General features: G+C 37.4%; 1 protein-coding gene across 2 annotated transcripts in view; it reads left to right on the top strand.

Moving 5' to 3' along the window:
• Nucleotides 1-15,736, top strand: part of LOC149178575 (ABC1 family protein) — a 218,264-nt gene that overhangs the window by 15,545 nt on the left and 186,983 nt on the right. The window lies entirely within an intron of this gene.

A 15,736-nucleotide genomic window follows, 5' to 3' on the forward strand; every position in this document is an offset into this window, starting at 1 on the left:
TCTGTGAGTGGAAAAGACGTTCCCCCTCCTCTAGATCTTCGGGCTCATTTTTCTGGATCTTGGCAGTAGCAACAGTGGCGCTAGGATCCACATCAATGATCTGCTTCCCTTTGTCATTCCCCTTGTCGGGTTCTGACTCAGAGTCGGAACATGCATCTGATTCGGAAGCCTTCAACTCGGCCACCAGTGACTGCTTGGTCCGACACTCACTTGTGTTATGAGTGGGACTCTTGTGGAACTCACACCACTTTCCCGTGTCCTTCTTTGGCTTCGTGGTGTTGTTATTTTCTTGCGGCTTCGATGGGTTGTCTTGGGTCACCCCGCCTTGGCTTTGTCCTTTGGGCTTTGGATTTACAGATCCAAAGTCTCGCTTCTTCTGTTTGAACTTTTGCTCGATTTTGACAGCGTATCGGTATGCTGTGCCGAGTGAGGAGATGTTCAAGAACTCCATCTCTTCCTGGATGTATCTGTGTAGGCAGCCGCGGTATTTGAGTACCAGATGTAGCTCAGAATCTTTGATACCCAATTGTGTGCGAAGGGTATGAAAAATGTTTGTGAACTCCGGCACATCTTGGTCTCGTCCCTGCCGCAGTGTGGTCCATTTGATGTATTTGTCCTCATAGCTTTTGACAGGGTAGTACTGCTCCTTGATGGCATCCCGGAAGTCATTCCAAGTGGGTGCGGCTGAAAACAGTGAGCCTGTACTTTCATCCTTCTGTTCGCAGTAGGTTTCCCACCAGTCCTTGACGTGGGGGGCTGCTTTGAGAAGAGCGAAAACAATATTTTCCCGACTTGAAAATTCATGAACAAAAAAATACCCATCGAGCAGATTTAACCATTTATCTACGACATCTGTGTCTATTTGACCCTCGAAGATGGGGATTTCAAAATTAACTTGTACCTTAAACGGTGTGGCATTTCCAGAGTAGCTGTTGGAAGCCGATGCGTCGCCTCTAGGTAGCCGCTGAAGGATTTGGGCAAAGCTGTCCATCATCGCGTTCCTTTGTCGCTCGAGGGCTTCTTCGAGCAAGATTTTGATAGGATCTCTTGCCCCCTCGTTTTTCTTCTCATCCGCCATGGGAGGTCGTCGAGATTTGCGAGGCTGGTCTTGCAAAGGTTCGACCAGTTCCAGACCTAACTCCTTATATCCCGACCTCGTTGGGGACATGCAAAGAAAAACAGAGAAAAAGCAGACCTCTCTGATACCACTGATCCAGATTTAAACAGGAACGCAATAAAATACAGAGATAACCATAAAGACAAATATGCAGTGGAAATAATACTTCATTTCATTACTGTAAAATACTGAAATATGCTTACAAATAGAAATGGAAATAACCTAGCTAGGGCGATGGTAGCTTATCTCTGAGAAGAGATGTGTTGGCTACATGCCTCTGAACTGTTCTCTAAACACTGTGTTACAATGAGGCTCGAGGGCCTATTTATTGTTGAGAAACAATGGAAAACCCTTCACATTCCAAAACCTAACCCTAGAAGATGAAACGCCAAATTGTGGGCCCCGTTTTTGGGTAAGTTGGTACAACAACTTCCCGGGGTCGCGAATTGTCGTACTATCTCCGTTTGACACGCATGATAGCCCGTTGGAAAGATCTCTCCGAGGACTACGACGGAAAATACGATTTTTAGTCAGAAAAATCGCTGGCGGTGGATTTCCCCAAAAACGTCGTTTAGGGCCTCAAAACGGCTTTGGAAGTATAGGACCCCAAAAACTGCTAAAAATAGTAAACTGTGCTATAATTAAGGAAACATAAAAACTGAAAGAGACAGTTGTGGGGGTCCAAATGGGATAGGTGGGTGGCCACCAACATCCACCTGGATCACTTTCTCCAAAATATTTCTTCATTAACGTTCTTTTTCAATTCTTTGCCTTCCTGTTTGTTAGACCACTGGCTTTGATTCCATTCATCACTGGAAAATATCTTTTGCAAGTTTCTATGTTGTGAAAGCATAGATTGCAATGTCAAAAAATGAGTTGCAAATCTAGTGATGACATGCCTAATAATATTCCTGCCCCCTGTGTGTCTCCTTTTTAGACTCAAAATCCATGAATGGTTGTAGATAAATTTTGTTATGCTTTTGGCATGATCTACAGTGTTTTTGACCCAATCTAATTGCCAATATCTTCAAGCATGAGGTCTATGCAATGTGCAGCACATGGGGTCCAAAAGATGGTTTTGTGTTTTTCCTATAACAGTTTACCAACAAGAACATAGTTAGAGGCATTATTTGTGATGACTTGAACAACATTAGCCACCCCCACCTCCTCAACAATCTCATCCGATAGTTGAAACAACAATTGTCCATCTTTCACCTTATCAGATGCATCCACTGATTTTAGAAACATGTTTCCCTGTGGGCAGAAGATAAGAAAGTTTATGATGGTACGGTTCCTTTGATCAGTCCATCCATCTGACATGATGGTACATCTTGTTCTTGCCCATGAGTCTTTGAAATCTTTCAAATACTCATTAATGGAGGAAATTTCTTTCTGCAAACAATACCCTCGTATTTCATGCATAGTAGGGCCTTTGAAGCCTTTTCCAGTAGCAAATATGGCATTAAACATAGCCTCATAATATGGTGAACGGGAAGCATTGAGGGGGATATCAGCATCATACCACCATCTACATATGTAATCACAAGCAGTCTCCTTCAATTCTTTCTTCCAATGGCCATCTAAAGTGGGCTGCAAAGTTCTACTAGCTTCAGGACCATGTGCATTTGATGGAGAGGAGGGTGTGACAATGAAATAACTTTTGATATTCATATCACCCTTCTTTTTCATTTTACTCTTACCCTTTTCTTGAATAGACTCCAAAGAGAGAGGAACATAGTGGAAGGGGTTGGATGCATCTGTACAAGGGATAGAAGAAGAACCCTCAAAATCAAAATGGGGGTTGGTAGCCATCATTTGTTGTATACTCCTCTTCCTCCCAATTTCAGCCTCTATTTCTTTTTGCCTACCTTTTTCTTCCTGAAACTTCTCAAATCTATTTAACAACTCCTTCCTAATCTCCCCAATTTGTGGTGATTCACATGGCTTCTAATCCCTGCCAAGTATTATTTCAGCCTATTAATGCCACCAAGACCATCCTTAATTTTTCTATGGAAAAATTTGCAATGCATTTGATTATCAACTATTTTAACATATGCCCAAGCTGCATCTTTCACTCTAGGTGCCATTTTTTGACTTGGAAATGAAAGGAAAAATTCTGAAAATGAAAACAAAAAAAATAGCATTGGTTCAATGTTCATTTCTTTTACAAAAAACAGTTTTTTCAATTTGTAGATTTGCACAAAAAAATAAATAAGCAAAAACAGATTTTTAGAAGGGAAAAAAAATACCTCTAGGCACAAACTGCCTCCTCAAAGTTGCTCCAACAAACCAACTCCTCAATGCTGCTCCAATGGCTGCCCAAGAAGCTACTGACTCCTACTCCAATGCTTGCCGAACACTCCTCACTGCTGCTTCGAAAACAAACTCCAGAACTCTTCACAAATTCTCACTCAAATGCAATGAGATGGCTGTGAGGAAATGAGAGGGGTTGGGTAGGTTTTATAGGGTTTGGGAGAGGGAAATGGACCCCGAAGAATCCAAAGGCATATAAGAATGGGCTTTGGGGTCTCCAAAAAACCAAGTAACAAAAAAAATTACGCTTTTTGGCCGCGCCCATCGAGCCGGCCGAGTTGGCTTGGACTCGGCTAGCTCGGTAACAACCCAGCTGGCCGAACCGAGCTGGCCACCGAGTCGACCCGGTCATGCTTTGACTCAGTTTGACTCGGCCTTTTCGGAGTTGGTTCAGCCGAATCGTAAAACAATGTTATGATTTGTAAAAATATAACTTTATAAAACAAGGAGCTTTTAAAACATTCGATTTAGAAAATATTCGGAAAATATGCTTGGAACAATAAACTTGAAATATCATAACACAATGCCCAATTAGATCTCAAGCTTATCGATTATCTTCAGTTTGCAAATATATAGCTTCAAAGAGAACAAAAACTTTTCACAATTATCTCTAGATCTTTAGATGTCAATTAGACAATTAATTTTATAGAAAAATTATGAGACACAACCAATTGCCCAAATGTAATTTTCAGATTAGCTTTCTTATGAGATAAAATTTGTGAATATCACTCTTCAGTTATATCTAAGGCTCTTCCTAACTAGATCTATCAATTTTGCCCTAGTTATAAAAAGATATTTAAATTTTTTAATGAGGTATTAGCCCAGAAACACCTTGCAAAAAAATTGATCGTTAGATAAATCTTGAGGCTTCGATCAAGTAGGCTCTTCAAAAATTATGCTTTGAGAGTCGGTTGGTCCAACTGAGGACTATACCCAAACGCTCAATTAAAATTTGAATGATCTTCTACAAACACTAGATCCAACTGTCAGATCAAGTAGAGAAATAAAATAACAATATAATTTTCAAGAACTACAGATACCTGTTAATTCAATCAAATTAGAATTGTTAACCTAGATCCAATAAACCGAATAAGATACTTGTGCACAGATTATTCCACGAGAGCTATTGATTGACAATTTTCAAATAATATTCAACAGAAAAATTTAAAACAATATTACCATAAATTCGAGAAGAGGAACACCACCATCAATTGAAACCCCAAAGACTTTTGCATTATATTCTAGAAATATTACAAGAGAGCTTCGAGAGATTAGTACACAATTCAAAGATCGGATGACTAAAAGACTGCCACCGACCTCTAATTTATAGATAAATTCTCCAATGGCTAGTTCGCTTGATCCCCGTCAAAATAATCTTGACTGTTGAAAAAGATTTGATTATCTTTTAATCTCGTCCATCGAAATTATTTATTTTTTGAGGAATTTCGAATTTTTCATTTAATTCCTTTTTAATTAACTCAAAAATAATATTTTTGGGTTAATTACCTCAAAAAATTGACTTTGATTTAACTACCAAGGTATAACGATCCAAAATCTCTTGATTTCTTCAATATTCCCTTGGCTGGGGACGTCCAAAAATTAATTTCTTTAAAACCCACTAATTTCACCCTTGGAGAATTTAATTTTACCTAGGACACAAAATTAATTAAATTTTTGGCTTAGGATTTTAATTAAATATTGTTAGAAAATTTAATTAATTGACTTATGAGGGGATTAATAATTTTTCCAACCCTCTAATATTTAGCCATGGTGTTTAATTATGAGGGACCATGCACTAAATGTTTTTTACATCAAGATTTTACATTTTAATACATGAAGAGGGAACACCCGCTCGTTATAGACCTTCAAAATCTACCCAATTTTGTGACTCAAAATATGATCTAGTAGACTAAGTAATTTGTAATAAAATAATCTAGCCAATTATCTAGGATTATCCCCAAATTATTTTTATATGGACTCGATAAAAAAAATTAAGACTCACTTAATATCTTGACGACAAAATCCACCTTAGCTTTGGGGTGAGGTTGGAGGGAAAATCTGACACAGATGAATCAGTGAGACAAAAAACCTCCTAGGGTAGAAATCGTCACCAAAATACCATGCTTACCTAGGTTGTTACATACATGATGGTCTTATAAGATCATTTACATTATAAGCATGCAGAATGAGTTTAAAACTAAAACAAATTGCTAACTAATGATGGAAATCTGAATGATGCGAACACTTGAACATAATAGATCCCTTTTGCGAAAAAAGGGGTGTACTGCTATGCGTTGTTGAAACAAAGTGGTCAACATCTGGCTCTACTTGGGGACACTTTGCTTCATCGAAGGTATGTGAGAATCCATAATTTGCACCCAAGCAACACACAAAATTACATAAGTAGTGTCCATCCAAATATCATCATATAACATTAAGCACATGAAATAAAAGCTTTTGTAACCATCAACAATTCTACTAACATGAAAAGTAAATCTAATCCTAAAACAAGAATGAAATGCTAAAATAACAGGGTGCAGGGTTAGAGATACAATACAAAGGATGCCTTGTGGCATCAAATGTGTTCAATATAGTTCATACTGAGAATCTACTTGCTTTCTGGAAAATCCGTGGGTTGTTTTTCGGATGTGCGATGCCCGATCCTGCATATTGTAGGACTTTGTCTTATTTAAAATCGAGCTGCTCTCTTCCATCCGATGCATCAAATCACTCCCTTCTGATTTTTTGATTTTTTCTCTTCTTTTGGTTGGATTGTGATGTCAACAATGAGACCACTATAGGTTTCTTGTCCTGATCGTGAAAACGTTTGGACGAAAGATTTGAAGAATCTGAAGTATGCCCAGTCTTATTCTGAATATAATCTATTAATGGTGATACATAAGCTTGGTCTTCCTTAACCAAAGTCGACTTGTCCTTAATGGGAAAAGTAACCTCCTTACGATGATATGGGAAATGCTTCGGTGGACCGAGAGATATGTGAGTTGTGACAAACCCTTTGTGCTTTGGTCTAACCTTAAGTCACAGAACTTGTGCGTTTTTCATCATTTGCAGCGTATCCTGAAGAGTGGTCTTTTCAATTTTGATGGCATCAATCTGGTTAGTGTTCAACATTCATAGCATTGATTTTCTTGGCATGGCTTTCCTCCATGGTCAATAATTTATTTTGAAGACATATCTGACTAGCTTCCATATCTTTTATTAATTGCACTTACTTTTCCTCCATGTCTAACAATCAGTTTTGAAGAGAAATCTGACCAGCTTCCATGTCCTTTGTCATTGTGTTATTCTTTAATTAAATAATACTCATTTCTTTCTCATGACGATTCTGCGTGTCGGTCCTCATAGCCTCCATCTTCTGAGCACACTTTTCTACTACGGTGGCTATGTGATCAGAGTGATTAATTTTCATCATTTCTGTCTCATCACATTTTTCTAGTTTGGTGTACAAAGTTCTCATATCCTTGGCGTAATCAACGATCAATTTTCTTGATTAAGTTCCATGTTTTTTACTAGCTGTATTTGATTGAACTGCATGTCTTTAACCAACTGCTTTAGTCCTTTAATAAGATGCTTATCATTTTCCCTTTCATTGTCGACACTGATTTGACAACTTGTTCTTGCTTTTCCACTATCATGGATTTGTCTTGCAACTGCACAATTGCATTCATCATGAGAACATTCACAATGGTTGCAATATGGAATATTTTGATATGGAGAATTGTCTTGAAATCTTTCGTTGATAGTTGGGTTCTTTACAAGATCACTTTCATCCTTTTGCATAGTACTAGGGGCACAAGGCGAGCCACCTTGTTTCATATATCTATCCTTAAAAGCATTGATGATGTATTGTAAAGAAGCGAAAGAATCCTCAGGACAATTACGAAACCAATCCATAGCATCACCTTCTAAGGAAAAGGCAAAGAGACATATCTTGACATCTTCATGATTAAATTGTGAAGGAAGACAATATATGGTTATTATATGAGCAACCATGGAGAGATGCTCTCATGTAGTGGCTGAATCACCACCCGAGAAAAAAGGCAATTTATGAATGGCCTCTTTTGGCATATCATGAAGAAAATTAGTAAAATGACATGAGTAAAACAAGTCATCCATGATGACTTGCTTAAAGGAAAAAGGAGGGACCAAATGGATGCTAGAGAGAGACCCTTGCTCAAGAAAATCAAGAGATCCCCAAGAAGTGAGCTTCTAGCAGAAATTCTTGTGAGAAATGAAAGAAGTGGAGTTGCCACTTGAACATGAATCTAAAGATCCAAAAGGAAAAAAATGAAAGTTTAGTCAGGGAGAAACAGATGGATACCAGAGAAGGTTTCTTGTCTGAGAAATAATGGATGAATAAGTGGAGTTGCCACCCAAACAGGAAACCAACCGAAATGTCCAGGTGCCAAAGGGAAGATGAAAGGATTAGTGAGATGACGAAAGATAAGGTGATGAAAAGATGAAGAAATATAATGGTGCTAGAAAATGTGGCATTGATGGGACAAGAAATGATAAAAGAATGAAAAGATGAAGATGAATGTTGTAAAGCCAAGGTCCAATAAATTGGTCCCCGACAACAACGCCAAAAAATGTTGTGCCACTGGATGGGCTAATGTATGGCGGAAAAGATTAGATTATTAGAAAAATGTCGTGAGGACCAAGGACAAAAAAACTCTATCCCCGACAATGGCGCCAAAAAATGTTGTCGTTGCTGGAAAAAATGATAAAGCTGATATGAGGAGAAAGAAGATAAAATGTCATTGAAGTGGCAAGAATAAAATATCCTCAACAACTGCGCCAAAAAATGTTGTCGCACAGAATGTCTAGGCACCATGACAACGACTCAGATTGGGGGTTGTCACCCTGATCCAATGTTTTAAAACTCCGACTCGCACTCCGATTTGGCTGAGGGTTGACTCCGACTCCGACTCGGTATCGACTTGGTCGGCTCGATTTCAATGATTCAGTCGTTGTAAAAAATACATTAAATATTTAATTTTTATAAAAAACATAATTTTAAAAATTTTCATTCATGTTTCCAAACGCACATCATTAGAATATAGATAGAAGACAACATATGATCAAAGTAGGCTCATGAATATATCCATTATATCAAAATGGCACCCAGTGCACTGTACTAAACTTTAAACAAGCAACCAATCATAATTTGACTAATAACCACAAACTTGCCATGTCCTTTGATTCTTGTATTGCATTGCGTTCAGAGATTCCAAGTGTCACAATAATGCAAGGGAATGGTTGATTATGTTCAACTAGATTGAATCAATCATTGCAAATTTAAAGATACTATAAGTTGAATTCCAAAGCATGATCTATGGTGCTATATTGCTATGCTTCATGCTCGTTTATATTTGATAAATATTCTCCATAAATTGCAGTTATTCTGGAGTGAATCTTGGGAGATTAGTATGTACTCTTCAGGAAGACTGATGGCTTGGGCTGATTTAGGCACTAATCCTTCATCATCTCATAGCTGATTTAGGCACTAATCTGTTAACTTCTATGCTGAATCTGAAATAGATGTAGTATTATAATGTACCTTCACAATCCCATTAGCCACTTTTAGCTACTAACCGATATTCATATAATCCTTCTATCATACTTTTTTCCTATTAATTATATGTGGAACAGTGGGGGTTTATATTTATCTGTGTACTTTTTATCATGTTTTTGAAGGTTGTAAAAGTACCATGTTGAAATGACAATCTATTTATCCTGGCCTTTTTGAGATCAAAATTCAGTCGAAAGTCACCTAAAATGTATCTTATTGACAAACAACACATGATAAAATTGTTTTCACAAGTTTGAAAATTGAAAACAGAGAATGGAATGTCAAGTAAAACACTGAAAGAGTGCTCATGAGAAGTTGTTGGACAACTTCCTGGATGCCCACCATGCTTGGACAAAGAATATTGCAGCAATATGTAGGACAAAGAAAAAGCTGCACTGCTCATAGCATGGCAGGACCTGCTGTGCTTTGTTAACCGACCATCTATGCACATATTGTATATATTAGGAGTGTGTTAAGAGCCCAGTACGCAACCCGGCCAAGTTATTACGGACTCGGCCAAGCTGGCCGAGTTGTTAGACAACCCGACTGGCTCGGTATTAACCCGGCTGGCCGAACCATTGCCTAGGCTGGGTCATAGCTGGGGGGTTTGGCTCGGACCAACTCGGCCGAGTCGGTTCTGAGCTGGCCGTTTTTGAAAACACTGCCCTGATCTCCAATCTCTCCGTTTAAGCTATGTCCCAACAACAGGGTAAGGGGGGTAGACCCTACGAAAATGGAATGGAGAACTAGTTGGGAACCAACCAGTTCATGAGACACAGTCAAACGACCAAGTACTTGTTTTAGATTCAACAAGACTTATAGGATTTGATTAGATTTAAACGATTGATACCAATGCCTTATGGAGTCAACTATCTTGCTAGGAAATTTAGGACAAAGTAATTCATGAGCAACTGTTGCTTGGATGAATAACTATCTTGTTTGAAAAGCAAATCCTAAAACTAATGTGAAATACATGAATTTTGGTTAATTTTATTTAAAATTCCTATCTAAGTTTTAACCCTTCGATCCTTTCTATATTGAGCCTGATTTCGTAGTAAGTGGCGGAGAGAAGATAAGGTGAAGCACACTAAGGTGTGATTAATGATAATTCTTCTGAAAATCTAACATACCCGGTGCCTCCAGCACTGCAGAGTGATGTGGCTTTGACAACTGCAAGGTCACCGTTTTAAGTATTATTAAAACCAGGCTTCTCAAGCAAAGATGGATGGGTACCTATTTTTCTATCGACCAAGCTTATGCTTGGAAGTAAATTTTAATTATGCAAGACTAACTTAATATGCAAATGCACGAGCTGATTAGAAGATGGAGCGAGATGAAGCTAGATCAAAGATTGAAAGCGTTTATGCCACGATCTATTTCTGAGCTTATAGATTAAAGCCCAAATATGATTTGTAGAAATATAACTTTATAAAACAAGGAGCTTTTAAAACATTCGATTTAGAAAATATTCAGAAAATATGCTTGGAAAAGTAAACTTGAAATATCATAACACAATGCCCAATTAGATCACAAGCTTATCAATTATCTTCAGTTTGGAAATAGCTTCAAAGAGAACAAAAACTTTTCACAATTATCTCTAGATCTTTAGATGACAATTAAAATTTAAACAATTAATTTTATAGAAAAATTATGAGACACAACCAATTGCCCAAATGTAATTTTCAGATCAGCGTTCTTATGAGATAAAATTTCTGAATATCACTCTTCAGTTATATCAATACTTTACTAGTAAAGACAACAGTGAATTAGATATATGCCCAGCACATTCAACTTCAGAAAATTATATCGATATAGCAGAGATTAAATACCTAGACAATTAGGATTTATTTATGAGTTAGGATTAATTCAAAAAATGTATTCAGTAATTTCCAGATTTATAATTTATGCCCAATTAGATTAGATAATATTACTGTGATTATTATTTTGGAATGAAAGAGTTTAGAGATAGAACCTGGAAGGCTTAAAGCCTTGAAGACCACTGTTGAATTCAACCCCAAATCTAAATGCTCAGAAACCCTTCAAACTCAGGAAATTCACCTTCAGAAATTTGTTATGACTGTGACAAATAAATCCTTGCATGACTGCTGTAATATCCCTTTAAAACTTCTGTTACAAATAACCCTAACTAGGGCTGCCTGGGTGACTGAATAGGCTGCCGAAAGGAGGTGAAATATAGGCTGAAAAGAAGACTGATTTGCCTTGTCAAATTCGCTGTCAATGTGTTAATTGTAAGAATGGCAAATGGGGAAAGAGGGACTGAGAAAAGGCTGCTAGGAGGGCTGCAGCAAGGACTGATAGGATAGAGGGTTAGGAGGAGATGGTTAGGATAGGGCAGCGTCTAGGCAGCGGTGAGAAGGTGGGGAGGGCAAGGGCTGAGGAAGGAGGGCTGTGTAGGGAGAAAAGGGAGCCGCAGGCTTGAAGGAAAGGGCAGCGAGTTAAGGGAGAGCGAGGATGAGGAAGGGCTGCGTAGGAAAAGCAAGGCTGTGAGGAGGGTTTGGCAGGCCACAAGCCTTGCTGGGCAGCGGAGGAGTAAAAACCTAGCAAAGGAAGGGGTTGCAGCGAGGCCAACGCTGGCCCTTGTGACCAATTTTTTTTTAATCATTTCTCTCACGAAATTTTGATTGAGATCCCGAAAATTTGAAATTTGAAACCCTTGAAGAAAATTTCTCTGAATGATCTTCCTTGCCAATTTTTGTTGAGGCCAGATCTTGCCGTCCAGGGTCTAGATCTTGCTCCAAAATAATTTTTTTCTTCAGATCTGCACCTGCAAAATGGAAAACAAAAATACCCAGATCCTGATTTATACAAAAAATAAATAAAACTCCAAAACCCAAATTAAAAAAAGTCTTAGATTTATACAAAATAATTACAAATCTATACAAATGAGTTATAGATCTATCATATCTGAGGAGTATAAGTCCAACTCCGCTCCTAGATTTGTAGATCTAAGGCTTTTCGTAGCCAAATCTATCAATTTTGCACAAGTTATAAAAGATATTTAAATTTTTTAATGAAGTACTAGCCCAGAAACACCCTGTAGAAAAATAGATCGTTAGATAAATCTTGAGGCTTCGATCAAGTAGGCTCTTTAGAAATTATGCTTTGAGAGTCGTCTGGTCCAACCGAGGACTATACCCAAACGCTCAATTAAAATTCAAATGATCTTCTACAAACACTAGATCCAACTGTCAGATCAAGTAGAGAAATAAAATAACAATATAATTTTCAAGAACTAGAGATACCTGCTAATTCAATCAAATTAAAATTGTTACCCTAGATCCAATAAACTGAACAAGATACCTGTGCACAGATTATTCCATGAGAGCTATTGATTGACAATTTTCAAATAATATTCAACAAAAAAATTTAAAACAATATTACCATAAATTCGAGAAGAGGAACACCACCATCAATCGAAACCCCAAAGACTTTTGCATTATATTCCAAAAATATTACAACTTCGAGAACTTAGTACACGATTCAAAGATCGGATGACTGAAAGACTGACACCGACTTCTAATTTATAGATAAATTCTCCAACGACTAGTTCGCTTGATCCCCGTCAAAGTAATCTCGACCGTTGAAAAAGATTTGATTATTTTTTAATCTTGTCTGTCGAAATTATTTATTTTTTGAGGAATTTCGAACTTTTCATTTAATTCCTTTTTAATTAACTCAAAAATAATAATTTTGATTTAATTATCTCAAAAAATTGACTTTGACTTAACTACCAAGGTCCAAGGGTGCAAGATTTCTTGATTTTTTCAGTATTCCCTTGGTCGTGGACCTCCAAAAATTAACTTCTTTAAAACCCACGAATTTCACCTTTGGATTAGGATTTTAATTTAATTTTGCTAGAAAATTTAATTAATTGGCTTATGAGGGGATTAATAATTTTTCCAATTCTTTAATATTTAACCATGATGTCTAATTATGAGGGACCATGCACTAAATATTTTTTACATCAAGATTCTACATTTTAATACATGAAGGAGGAACACTCATTCGTTATAGACTTTGAAAAATCTACCCAATTCTGCAACTCAAAAATATGATCTAGTAGACTAAGTAATTTGTAATAAAATAATCTAGCTAATTAGTTAAGATTATTCCCAAATTACTATTACAAGGCCTCGATAAAAAACACTAGGACTCACTTAATATCTTGACGACAAAATCCATGCTTGCTTTTGGTGAGGTTGGAGGGAAAAACTCCTCCGATCATTTTGTGTCTAGAGACATAGATGAATCAGTGAGACAAAAAACCTCCTAGGGAAGAAATTGTCACCAAAATACCATGATTACCTAGGTTGTTACATACATGATGATCTTACTAAGATCATTTAGATTATGACCATGCAAAATGGGTTTACATCTTTAACAAATTGCCGACTGGTGATGAAAATCAGAATGATGCGAACACTTTAACATGATAGATCCCTTTTGCGAAAAAAACGGTGTACTGCTATGGGGTCGTTGACACAGAGTGGTCAACAGGTAGTTAATGTCATGGAACTTGTGCCAAGTGAAGTCATCAAATGGGGTTGGATGTTCTCTCTGAAGTGTTGGAGAAGCATCACACAATCCCTCAAGGGAAGGCAATTGTACCTAAGAGTAAGCATCTAAAACATACACATGGAATTGAGTGAGCTCAACATCATAGATGCAAGAACCATAAGAGTATCGTTATGGGAGATATGTAATGTAAAAGGCATCAAATTATCGCACACAAGCATCATAACCAAATGTATTTCTAGCTTATGATTTGTAAACAAGTTACCATGCATTAGATATCGAAGGGTTATCACAAGGCCATGTTAGGTGGTTCCAAACCTAAGGGGAGGAACAATTCCTAGGTTGACCTATTGATCAATAGGTATCAGTGGTCAATGACATGGTAGGGGCTTACTTTATGGAGGATGCCACTGTATTTCTATCGGTTATGAATTTCCAACATCCTTAAGTGTTATGATGTGAAGAAGGAGCAATGGTTGGACTTGAGATACCCCTTTTTTTGGCTTATTTCTACCAAACCTTTTGTGTGCCTTTTTCTTCATTGATTTTTCCTTTTTTTTGGGCAAATTTAGCTTGGGTTACAAGCTTTTATTGATTCATCATTGACCCCTTAAAGATGAAAATTTTCATTGCTCATTAGGGTTGGAATAAGCAAAGTTTTTTTTATTTAGATAGGTCATGCATTATCTAGGAACTAGGTGAGGGCTAATGAGGGGGGTAGAGCTCAAGCTAGGCTTTTGTCCACACACTTTTATTTATCCTTGCCAATCTTTTGCATTTTAACATTATGGCACATGCTTTTTCTTTACTTTTGCTGCATCATCTTCTTAGGGCAAAGTTTTTAGGCCTTACTCAAAGATGAGGAAAACAAGGAACTAATACTAGTGACAAATAGCGATCAGCCTAAAGATGGGATGTGAATACAAGTGAGAGATGGAAAATATTAAGTATGGATTATGATGCACACACAACATCAATCATAGCCTTATATTTGTGCCCCTCCTAGAGTGTGGAAAGAAATGCCTCATGGAAGGTCACATTGGACTGGGGCAATTTATAACCACCAAGGTGAAGCATGGGAACAAAAATACAACCAAGAACAGTTTATCATCCAGTCCAACCTGTGATCCATACTAGAATGACCTTAAACACTAAATGAAAGCACTTAAGTACAAAAATGATTTATGTACCTTACATTTGATGACACACCTTCATCAGATGAGCAGGCTAGATGTAAAGAAAGCACTGACCAGAGCATGGATTTGAGGCACGTGAGGCCAGCTATCTGTGGATCATCATAGGGCTGCTGGCTGGCAAGCTGAAACTAGGAGAAGTAATTGCTCCTAGGGGTTACCCATTTGGGTGGGTCACAATGCTTTTTGTTTTTGTTTTTTTCATGGGAAGAAGGTTATGTTTGGGGACAAGCGGATGGTCTGGCAGGTTTGTAGACCACAGGAGCATGTAGGATGTCATTTGATTGAGAGGCTTTTCCTCTGTAAATGCCATCGTTGGACAACTTTTCATGGGATACCAACTCCATTCAGCCTGTGAGAAGTTTCTGAATTCATCAGATTTGGCTCTGTTGATTTCAGCTAGGATTGACTTGTTTAGGAAATATTTAGACTCTTCTGCTTGGAACCAAACAGATAAGCTAATGCTTCTTGGTTAAGTATTAGCGGGGTTCTGCAGTGACCTCACTTTGGCTCCTGGATATGCTGATTTCAATATATAGGATTCATTTTCAACAGAAAAAATCCCAGTACTTAGTTACTATGCTAGTATCTTATGAATGCCATGTTGCACCTTTTTAAGTTTTTATCACAGTATTTTATACTTGGTTGAGAATCTTGACTGCACTCTCTGCTTGGATCTCTTTGTCATCATGTAAACGATTACACATATGTCTGCAACTCTCTCAATGTAAGAGAAGCATGGAATATCTTGATAAATGTAAGATATGGCTATGTTGCATATATGACTAACCAATGATTTCATAAAGAAACGTAATTTCAGGTTTCAACAAATATAAAATTCAAACAAATGTTAATTATACAATTCAAACTCCATGAATGTTCCATGGTAAAAGGAAAGTATTTATTAGTTGGAATATTGCGAGAGAGTTGGAGAATTTAGATGTTAGTGTTGTAGCTTGGACTCTTGCTGATTGATTCATTTTA

Source organism: Pinus tabuliformis, chromosome 4_1, assembly GCF_031772625.1.
Source record: "Pinus tabuliformis cultivar Carrire ecotype Pingquan chromosome 4_1, CPIR1, whole genome shotgun sequence".
In the NCBI taxonomy this organism is placed as follows: domain Eukaryota; kingdom Viridiplantae; phylum Streptophyta; class Pinopsida; order Pinales; family Pinaceae; genus Pinus; species Pinus tabuliformis.